This window comes from Lactuca virosa, chromosome 2 (assembly GCF_052849685.1).
Source record: "Lactuca virosa cultivar CGN04683 chromosome 2, Lactuca_virosa_CGN04683_v6, whole genome shotgun sequence".
Taxonomy (NCBI): domain Eukaryota; kingdom Viridiplantae; phylum Streptophyta; class Magnoliopsida; order Asterales; family Asteraceae; genus Lactuca; species Lactuca virosa.
Genome location: NC_136427.1, coordinates 153,316,276 through 153,328,221, shown reverse-complemented (window position 1 = coordinate 153,328,221; position 11,946 = coordinate 153,316,276).

Sequence of the window (11,946 nt, the reverse complement as noted above, 5' to 3'; positions counted from 1 at the left end):
ACTTAATCCTTTAATCCATAAGCTCAAAACTCCTGATTTAGACTAAGTGACTTAATGGATAAAGTTTCCAACTTTATCAATTTTGAAGGCTTAATCTCTTCAAGCTTTAAACCTATCACTAAAAAGGACCAAAACTTATGCATGAGACAAAAAGAAAAACATGAAATCACATTTTCTTCATCATCTACCAAGTCCAAAAGTCATGATAATCATTCAAAAGGTCATAGAGTCCCCTAATCTCAAAGAACGCCAAAATATGGGACCAAAATCTCCGAAAATGACATAAAAACTAGATCTAATGAAATAAAGAACAATATTGGAACTTTATACTTACAAAGGTCCTAAAATATGATGAGAATGTTGGATTAATGCTGCAACCAAGCTCCCTTGCACCAAGAGTGACCTCATTTTACTTCAATATTCATAAAACAAGGTAGAAAGCTCAAAATTTGCAAATGAGGCTAGGGTTTTGGATGAGGGGACGTTTATGGGGATGGAGGTTACTTAATGAGGCAACCTATAGTGTCATACCCCCAGTCGACGACGAAAACTTTAGACGGTAAGACGACATCATGGATCACAGTCATTTGCATACATAGAACAAACACAAAAATAACATAACAATAGAAATATTATTACTAAAAATGAATTACATTGATACTTGTTTAGAGTTACAATACTGAAGAGTGTTTAAATCAAGTTTAGAATACAAAATCAATCACTGAATCCAATAAGAACACAATATGTAAATAATATATGATTGGCTCATTAATTGTCTGTAAGAGTACAAGAGTTCTAGAGAGAGAACACAAGAATGAAAAGTGCAAAGCTACTATCTACCCCTATACTTACTCTATTTATAGAGAGATATAGACGCACAAAAAATATGCAAGGACTAGACATTGGACTTCGACATCAACATGTGCCTTGCAAAATACATACACATCGAAGTACATGACTTCGCACCTAAACAAACTAAAACTAATTTCGAATTCTCACTATACACTTTGCACCCTACAATCTCCGCCTTAGTGAGAAAAGACGAAATCATGTCATTAGCTTCATAGTCTGAAGAAGTACTCCGCGAATCTCCATATACCAAAGTATTGTCTTTCGAATTTCATTCTTGTCAACTGCGTCATTCCTTTTGTAGTTATTGATTTGAACAAGAAGGCTTGTATATTGGGAATTCATGTACCTCTCTACATCGCATACTTGAAACAAAAACTTTGTCATCCTTTCGTTCTTGTTTTTGCCATGAAACACCACTCCCAAAGGCTGATGAATGATTTCCCCATATTCATACTCATCTATGTTGATCTTCCCTTTCAGCAAGGATTGGGGAACTTTTGAACTCTTGTTGATAGCCATAGCCAGCTTAATATCAGTGATTGCGAGGCAATCATAATAGTTATCAATGAACACCTTGATATGAGCAAAGCCAATGAGAAAATCATCCTTGTTGTTCTCTGGCAGCTTTTTAATATCCACATTGCTTAAAATCTTTGTCACAGTGACCAAATCGTTTAAGTTCATCAATGGGAAATCAGCAATTGAAAAATCATAGACCACATTATTCGCTCTAACAACCACATAGCAAAAAATTTGTAGTATGCCTTCGAACAACATCTCACGTGAAATAGATATCACTTTTATGATCTTCACAGATGACCACACCTCCTCTTCACTTTTCCCCAATACTGCATGAAATCTTATCTTCAGTCTTTTGTATTCTTCTTTGTCTTTGAAGCGATCGACTAACTTGTATTGAGAAGATATGTACATCATATGATTTATTGGGAAATCAAGTTGGTTAAAATCAGAGTTCTCAACTTTATAACTTTTCTTTGGAACTTTGAGAAAATACTTAAACTTCTCAATTGAGACAACTTCCTCAATAGTTTCGTAACACCAATTCTTGTTTGGATCTCCCTTGTTCAAGCCAAGTGGATCATTCTGCCTTCTCCTCAATATACTATTGACTTGCCTCTGCCTTTCGGTTTCCAAGGCTTGTTGTTTCTTCTTTTCTTCTTCTGGCGGAGTTACCAAAACACCTTTTCCTTTGTCTCCCTGATTGTCTTTCGAAGGAGGTGGCATAGAGCTTGAACCAGAACCTCCAACACTTTCGCTTATAACAATCCCGTTCATAATAGGTATTGTTGGGGTAGTTGTCGAAGTTGTTGTTAATGAAATTGGAAGTGAAGTAGGTATTTAAGTGGACATCACCTTCCCAAAAACTGCTGCTTTATTTGTATCTTTCAAGGATCCAACGCCTATACATCCTTTCTCTCCCCCTTGTGACACATGCTTCGCAGGTGGAGCATTAGTTAGTAAAAGAAGAACCAACTCAAGGATGGGAGCAAGCTCCGCTTTGAGATTAGCCTCGATAGACGAAACAAACTTAAAGTTTGATTCTTGAAAAATAGAAGATTGATTCGAAAGAGCGGCCTTCGAAATGGATTCCTTGATACTACTTAAGAACTCCTCCAACTTTGCAAATACTTAGGAATTCTGTTCCGTCGTCGCATCAAGCTTGGTCAAATAAGAGGTATTGTATTCAACCAGCTTTGCAATAGCATCAGCAACAACATCAACTTTTCCATGAAGAACATAATAACTTTTCTCTATCTTCTCAACCTCCTTGGCCATCTCTGTTTTAAGTTCAGCCATCTTGAGATCAACAGACTCTTTCATAGTCTTCACTTGTTCAATAAAAGATCTTAGCTATCTATTACTTTCTTAATATTTATGTTCCCCCAGAAGCTACATGTCTTTTTCTTTCCCAAAAGAAGTATATATGCATCCGAATTATCATTATTATAAAATCCACGCTAGTCCCCGATTGATCCTTATGTGTTATGCGACTGACTAGGTGACACGTAACTATTTATTCCTACCTAGATAACTGGTGAAGTTATCGAATCCGATTAATTTTTAACATTTTAAAAAAGTTATATCTCAATAAAAGCTATTTGAAGAAGTATTAGTGTTGTATTAGTCATATTAACTTATGTTGTTACGATATTAGTCGTATTTATCTAGTTTGTAATGATATTGGTCATATTTATTTATTTATTAAAAATTTAACTGATTTAAAATTTACGGTCCCTAACTAGTCGTCGGCCTGACCGACTTAGTATTGCCTAGCGACTTCTATAATTTATAGACCATGCTGACATAGCTAACTACAAACCTACATACATTCTTATTGACATGAATGGCAAAACTAGTATTACAATATGTATGTTATAGGAAGATCCCAAGTATTACAGTAAGATCCCACTCTCTATCACAGTACACTGAGGCCCTACAATCCCTTACCTTCATACCCCCTGAAATATGTACATAAGTGTTGTTAAAAACATATTGTAGTATATTCGAGGCGCTATTAACTATGTCATCACCATCTATAAATCTAAATTTTCTCGACTCATCACATATACTAATATTGAGTGGGCCAAATGTCCTACAACGAGCAAATCGACCTTCGATTACTCTATTTTTCTCGACATTAATCTTATTTCAAGGTCCTCCAAAGGCCAAGCCACCATTTCATGCTCAAGTTTCAAAACCAAATACCAAGGGTTCGCCAAGGTTATCTTTGAAACTTGTAGGATCCATAATCGTCTACTAAAAGTATTTCCAACTAAAGTTATACTTGTCTATTATGAAAATGTTTCCATCTACTTATCTAGCACCATTTAACATCAATGTACTAAATATATATGAAATGATATTTATTTTGTTCAAGAGCAAATGGAAAATGGACGAGTCTCTTTCGTGCATTTTCCATAACAATATCAAATTCTAGACACACTCACCAAAGGCGTTTCAAAAATCTTGTTTGAAGATTTTGTAGCAGTCAAAGCATCCGTCCTCTTTTCTTTCCGCCGATTTGGTGTATTAGATAGATTTTATTATTGTATTTTTTTTAAAAGTCTGGTTAGTGGTTAGTGGTTAGAAGTTAGCATTTCATTTCCAAGTTAGTGGTATTCATAAAATGTGGAATGTGAGTAGTCTTGTACATGACCGTTAGTGAGAAAGATGTGCAAGATGGGCAATTCAATTATAAATAACATTAATAATTATAAGAATTAAATTACATGCTAAGAAAAAAATTTCTTACCAAATGACTTCTAGCCCAACGGTATCAGGTGGCACCCTTCCTCTTTGAGGTCGAGGGTTCAAGTCTTATCGCGGACATATGTGAAATTTAGGTGTTAGTTGAATTTAGGTATTAATTTAGGAGTAGATTATATATTTATACTAGGCGAATTCCCGCGCGTTGCGCGAGAATAGAATTATATAGTTAAAATAATAACTTTTACCAAATTATTATTTAATATTTCTACTTTGAAACAAAATGTTAGTAGTAAAGCAAACATATAGTTAACATATTAGTTTTATTAAACATTATAGTTTAATTTTTAAGTCATTGTGATATATACAATTATTTGATAATTTTATAAACCGTTTAAAATTGTGTAAATTATATATCAAATGAATGATAATATAACGGGTAACAAAACTTATGAACAAAAATATGAACTGCAACTTTTAGTAACATAAAAATAGAAAAACATCTATTATAACATTTGTATTAAAAAGATATATATATATACAACGAATAATAAAAAATATAAAAAATAAACACTATAACTTTTAATAACATAAAAACACTAAAACATCTATTATAACATTTATATTAACTCTTCATATTTAAATCACAAATCTCTTCAAATACATTAATGTTTTTAATGAGCAAAACTTTACAACCTTATAAAAAAAAAGGAAAATAAAAAGTTATTAGTGATTAATAATCATAAGTTAAAAACTCTTGAGTTGTAACTAATAAATATACATAAATTAGAAAACTCTTGAGTTGTAGTGTAAGTTTCAAATGAATGCGGTACTTAGAAATATATATTTATTATTATTATTATTATTATTATTATTATATTCGTCTAAATAATTGGTTTTGATGCATCATTTTAATCCCTTCAATTATTAAACATAAAGCTATTTAATTATAAATTTATAACATACATAGGTGCATATACATGTTAAACAAATCACATATAATATATATATATATATATATATATATATATATATATATATATATATATATATATATATTCGTAAATGTCATATGTAATTCTTGTCGTAGTAATATGGATAAATTACTTTCATATGAAGAACATATCATGATAAGTCTATCATAATTATATATCAAATGTTCAAAATTATGTTATCTTTTAAATATTGTTTTTTAAATATGTTGTGTAGGATAACCGAACAAAAAAATAATAGAAAATAAACATAATCAAAATAGAAAAACTACAATCAAATAAATAAGAGCATTGGGTGGTTGAATATATAAATAAATATATTACATAAACATACATTTAAATCAAAAGAAAAAACTAACATTCATCCACATTGCTCAAACAAAAAAACCTATATCCATTTTATGAATCTTCTTTCTTCATTTAACACCATTCAACCATAGAAACTTGATGACAATTCTTCACTAACCTGCAATCAAAATATTTTTCTTGAAAAAGAAGAATCAGAAAGATATTCCAAGCAAAACATTGATGTTTGGAGAGTCACATTCAAGATTGAGTAATACACACAAATCACATATAAAGATTAAATGAGAAACTGAATATAAAGAAAGAATAGAAAAGCTTCATTTGTTTTGGTTGAAAGAAAAAATCATATTATAGTTACCATCGATGCGACATAACCAATTTATTCAAATCATCATATTTGGATCGTAAATGCTTCAACTATATGAAAACTTTTGAATCACAATTTCTTCAAATCCTTCTTACATGTAAGATTTTATATAACACAAAAGACACAAAAGATTGACCTTTTATAGTAAACTTTTCACTAAATGCTAATTAAACATAATATAAGTTATAAAACTTTTGAGTGTTAAATCATAATTAAGAAAACTTTTGAGTTGAATTAGTTAAAAAAGGGGGTTTCAAATGAATGTGGTTTGAGGAAGTTAAAAAATGGGGTTTCAAATGCATGAGATTCAAGAAAAAAAATGTTATCTTTATAAGTATACTAGACGAATTCCTGCTCGTTGCGCAGTGAAAGTTAATAATATATTGTTAGAATATTGAAAAATATATGTTTATAATGGTTATGTCATTGACATTAACTTTGATATAACACTTTTACACTAATTTATATATATATATATATATATATATATATATATATATATATATATATATATATATATATATATAACCTCAACTATTTTGAACAATAATATTCATTGACGTCAATCCACCTTCCTCATTAATAGAATTAAATATAATTATCTATTTAGTATTATTTTTAACAATTTTTATGATTGATTAATTTAAATTTTTACTTATGCAATTATTTTATAATTTCATTAATGATGTTCATTTAAAATACAATTGATTTGTAGCTAACATTATGTAATTTTTAATTTGATGATATTATCATTTAAAATTATTGTTTATTAATTTTAAACCACTTATTATTATTAATAAGTTAAAGAAGACTTTTAAGAAACCTTAATATTATTATTCAAATATGAAACATATACTAAATAATAAAGTGATAAAGATTAACAATTTGCATTTCAAAAGAGACTTGCATGGATAATATCACATATCCATGATTTTTATAATTTGATTTTATTATTTATAACTATTGTTCGTTAATTTTAAAACCACTTATTATTATTAATTAGTGAAAGAAAACTTTTAAAAACCACTTATTATTATACTTAAAATGTTAAACATATACTAAAATATAAAGTGATAAGATAGAAAATTTACATTTTAAAAGAGACTTACATGGATAATATGGATAATATGACATATCCATGATTTTTAATTATTTATTGCTTTGAAGCAACACAAACATACAAACATATATACATTATTTAATTAAATATTATCTATATCACATTCCATAACATATGATCGATAACATGAATGTAATCTAATTTACATTAAAATTTCAACCGCAACATACAATGATTGTCTTAAAAGAATACTTAAACCAAGAAAAATAAAATAAAATAAAGAATTGATATATAACAAAATTACAAATTAAAAACTTTAACATAATAACATGGTTCGAAAAATGGTTCAAAGCCCTTAAACCAACACAAAAACCTTTAGACTTGTTTTCTTTGTGAATTTTGTATGTGATTGATAACTGTGTGTCTACTCAAAGATATTGGCCTTTTATAGTACACTATCCATTAATTTCTTATTAAACATATTATATAAGTTATAAAACCTTTGAATGGTTAATCATTATTAAGAGACTTTTGAGTGGTATTCATTAAAATAAGAGGTTTCAAATGAATATGGTTTGAGTAAAATGCATCATGGGAGTTTCAAATGAATGTGGTGAAAGGAAAAATGCTTCCTTTATAAGTATATAAGGATATGATAGTTAACATATTAATTTTATTAAACATTATAGTTTAATTTTTAAGTCATTGTGATATATACAATTATTTGATAATTTTATAAACCGTTTAAAATTGTGTAAATTATATATCAAATGAATGATAATATAACGGGTAACAAAACGTATGAACAAAAATATGAACTGCAACTTTTAGTGACATAAAAATAGAAAAACATCTATTATAACATTTGTATTAAAAAAGATATATATACAACGAATAATAAAAAATATGAAAAATAAACACTATAACTTTTAATAAGATAAAAACACTAAAACATCTATTATAACATTTATATTAACTCTTCATATTTAAATCACAAATCTCTTCAAATACATTAATATTTTTAATGAGCAAAACTTTACAACCTTATAAAAGAAAGGAAAATAAAAAGTTATTAGTGATTACTAATTAATAATCATAAGTTAAAAACTCTTGAGTTGTAACTAATAAATATACATAAATTAGAAAACTCTTGAGTTGTAGTGTAAGTTTTAAATGAATGCGGTACTTGGAAATGTATTATTATTATTATTATTATTATTATTATTATATGCGTCTAAGTAATTGGTTTTGATGCATCATTTAAATCCCTTCAATTATTAAACATAAAGATATTTAATTATAAAATTATAACATACATAGGTGCATATACATGTTAAACAAATCACATAATATATATATATATATATATATATATATATATATATATATATATATATATATATATATATATATATATATCGTAAATGTCATATGTAATTCTTGTCATACTAATATGGATAAATTACTTCCATATGAAGAACAAATCATGATAAGTCTATCATAATTACATATCAAATGTTCAAAATTATGTTATCTTTTAAATATTGTCTTTTAAATATGTTGTGTAGGATAACCCAACAAAAAAATAATTGAAAATAAACATAATCAAAATAGAAAAACTACAATCAAATAAATAAGAGCATTGGGTGATTGAATATATAAATAAAGATGTTATATAAACATACATTTAAATCAAAAGAAAAAACTAACATTCGTCAACTTTGCTCAAACAAAAAAAACTATATCCATTTTATGAATCTTCTTTCTTCATTTAACACCATTCAACCATAGAAACTTGATGACAATTCTTCACTAACCTGCAATCAAAATATTTTTCTTGAAAAAGAAGAATCAGAAAGATATTCCAAGCAAAACATTGATGTTTGGAGAGTCACATTCAAGATTGAGTAATACACACAAATCACATATAAAGATTAAATGAGAAACTGAATATAAAGAAAGAATAGAAAAGCTTCATTTATTTTGGTTGAAAGAAAAAATCATATTACAGTTACCATCGATGCGACATAACCAATTTATTCAAATCATCATATTTGGATCGTAAATGCTTCAACTATATGAAAACTTTTGAATCACAATTTCTTCAAATCCTTCTTACATGTAAGATTTTATATAACACAAAAGACACAAAAGATTGACCTTTTATAGTAAACTTTTCACTAAAAGCTAATTAAACATAATATAAGTTATAAAACTTTTGAGTGTTAAATCATAATTATGAAAACTTTTGAGTTGCATTAGTTAAAAAAGAGGGTTTCAAATGAATGTGGTTTGAAGAAGTTAAAAAAGGGGGTTTCAAATACATGAGATTTAAGAAAAAATGCTAGCTTTATAAGTATGTATGATGTATGATTTGCCGGTTAAAAAAAAGAATTTCTTATTTTAGATATCTAATTAAAAATGGAATAAAATAAATATTTACTCTATTTAGTTATAAGATAACTGCAAGAATAAAATAAATCTTCTCGCTGTCAAACGTAAAAGTTCATTAGAAAATTTGAAGTTCTAACTAATTAGTTACACAAGGACTCATTCATTTATAGTAACTAGTAAAGAACCCGCGGCTATGCCGCTTTTGGGGTAATATGGAAAAAATCGGCAAACTTTAAAAGATATGTGCTGAAATTGTAAATCACCATAAATAGGGAAGAAAGTCGACAACTCCTAAAATTAGATGTCAAAAGTGTACAACGAAAAAAGGGACACTGGTGGAGAAAATCCAAAATGTTGTGGCAATAATATTAAAGTTGTTAACGTTGGGAAAATATGTTGGCAAAATTTTAAAGGAGGTTTTTTTGTGTTTTTATGTCAAAATGTAAAACTTTTGACTACAAGGACAAAAAGTGTCAAATTCATTAAAGAATTGTGGAAAAAACACCAAAATGTAATACCTTTGAATATAAGGACTAAAAGTGTCAAAGTCATTAAAGATTTGTGGCAAAAACCTTAAGGCACAAAAACTTAATCAAAAGGCAAAAATGTAAAAATTTGACTTTAGGTACTAAAAGTGTCAAGTTCAGCAAACTTTTGTGACAAAATCCTAAAACCTAAAAGAATACTATTCCTAAGCTCCTTTGGATTTAATATATATATAATTTGGTAAGCAAGTGGAACATTTTTTTTCAAGTAATTTAAGTTTGATTAAGTCACACTTCTTGATCTAGATCTAGTGAAAAAAATAGCACAAAACTCCAGTAAAATTAAATGCAATCTTGAAACAATCAAAGTTAGATTCAAGTTTATGCAAATTCAACTTAAATTTTCATCCACAATTATAATCCTTTTATATATATATATATATATATATATATATATATATATATATATATATATATATATATATATATATATATATATATACTTGGTGTAGCCGGTAAAAATCATCCCAACCCGTCAACCCAACCCGAACTTTTATATATATATATATATATATATATATATATATATATACTTGGTGTAGCCGGTAAAAATCGTCCCAACCCGTCAACCCAACCCGAACTTATCCCGTTAAGATTTTCAACCCATTGAATTTAAATGGGTCAACCCGTCTAACTCATTTAATTAAATAGGTTGGATTGGGTAGAAAATATTATAAACTCGTTTTCAACCCACCAACCCAATTATTTAAGTTAATAATTATTTAAATATTATAATTTATTAATCTAAGTATTAATTTATACATTATAATGTTGTATTATTATTTATATTTTAAATAATTGCAATCTTAATTCATATCTCTCCAAAATCACTTCCAAATTCAATATTTTTAATGTTATTTGAACATTTATTTGTATCTGTGAATTTTGATCATGTTGTTGTCATATTTTGAAATTTTATTTAAGTTTTTAAATGATGTAACGTTTAGCTAATTTATTTAATTTGTTTAATTTTAAACGAGTTACCCAAGTTTAATCCATTTATTTAATAGGTTGTGTTGATAAATACATAAGGTTTGATTGGATTGGAAATATCAGTCTACTTAAATAAACAGGTTGGATTATGTTGAAATCTTCAATCAAATTAATAAACGATTGAACCCGAATTAACCGATGTCATATTCATTACCAACTTTAACTTGGTGCATGAGTAACTGAATTAAAAAAACACATACACACACATACATACACACACACACACACACATATATATATATATATATATATATATATATATATATATATATACACACACACATACACACTAGCCGTTTACCCGCGCTAAGCACCGGGCGGCAAAGAGTTTCTTTCAGAATATAGTTTTAAAGTGATGATTAGTTTCCTTTAGACGTGGGCTATTCATTGCGGCCTTTTGGTAGACTATTTTGTGTCGAATAGTTCATTTCAACGGATAGTTTCTTGCTAGGTGCATAGTCATACAATACGACAGAAGTTGAGTCTACATTTTGAATTTCATCTAATAGTTCATACTTGATTTTACAATATATAAATAACAACAATCTGCAATCATGTAGTTTTGTACATTTATAACATGTCCAATATATAAACTACACCAATCTGCAATCATGTTGCTTCATCTGCTAGCCCTGCATTAAACATCAAATGAGCATCTAAGATACATATTTGAAGAAATTGTAAAGTAATAAGTTGTTGATTGTACCTTGTTAATCACATAAAACTTCTTTGTACACAACGTTTGATGTGTAGATTCCATCATTATCAAACATTTTTTCCGGCTTTACTAATACCTTGGTATTGAGACGTGATATTCCTCTAGACAACGCCACATAAAGTTGGCCATGTGAGAATACCGATTCTGGTAGATAAACACCTACATTTGGAATTGTTTGTCCTTGAGCTTTATTGATTGTCATAGAGAAACTAAGCTGAACTGGAAACTGCTTTCTCTTTAGTTTGAATGAGAACATCTCATCGTCAGACGGACATAAAGGAATTCTTGGTAAAAACACTCTTTTTCCAGCATGTTGACCAACAACTATCTCTGCATCAATGACATTTTGTTGGAAAGCTCGACATATCAATCTGGTGCCATTACATAACCCATTTGAAGGATCAATATTTCGCAAAAGTATTACTGGGCACCCAGTTTTTAACCGAAGATAATGAGGGGGTACACCACTAACATTTAGCGAGTTCAAATAT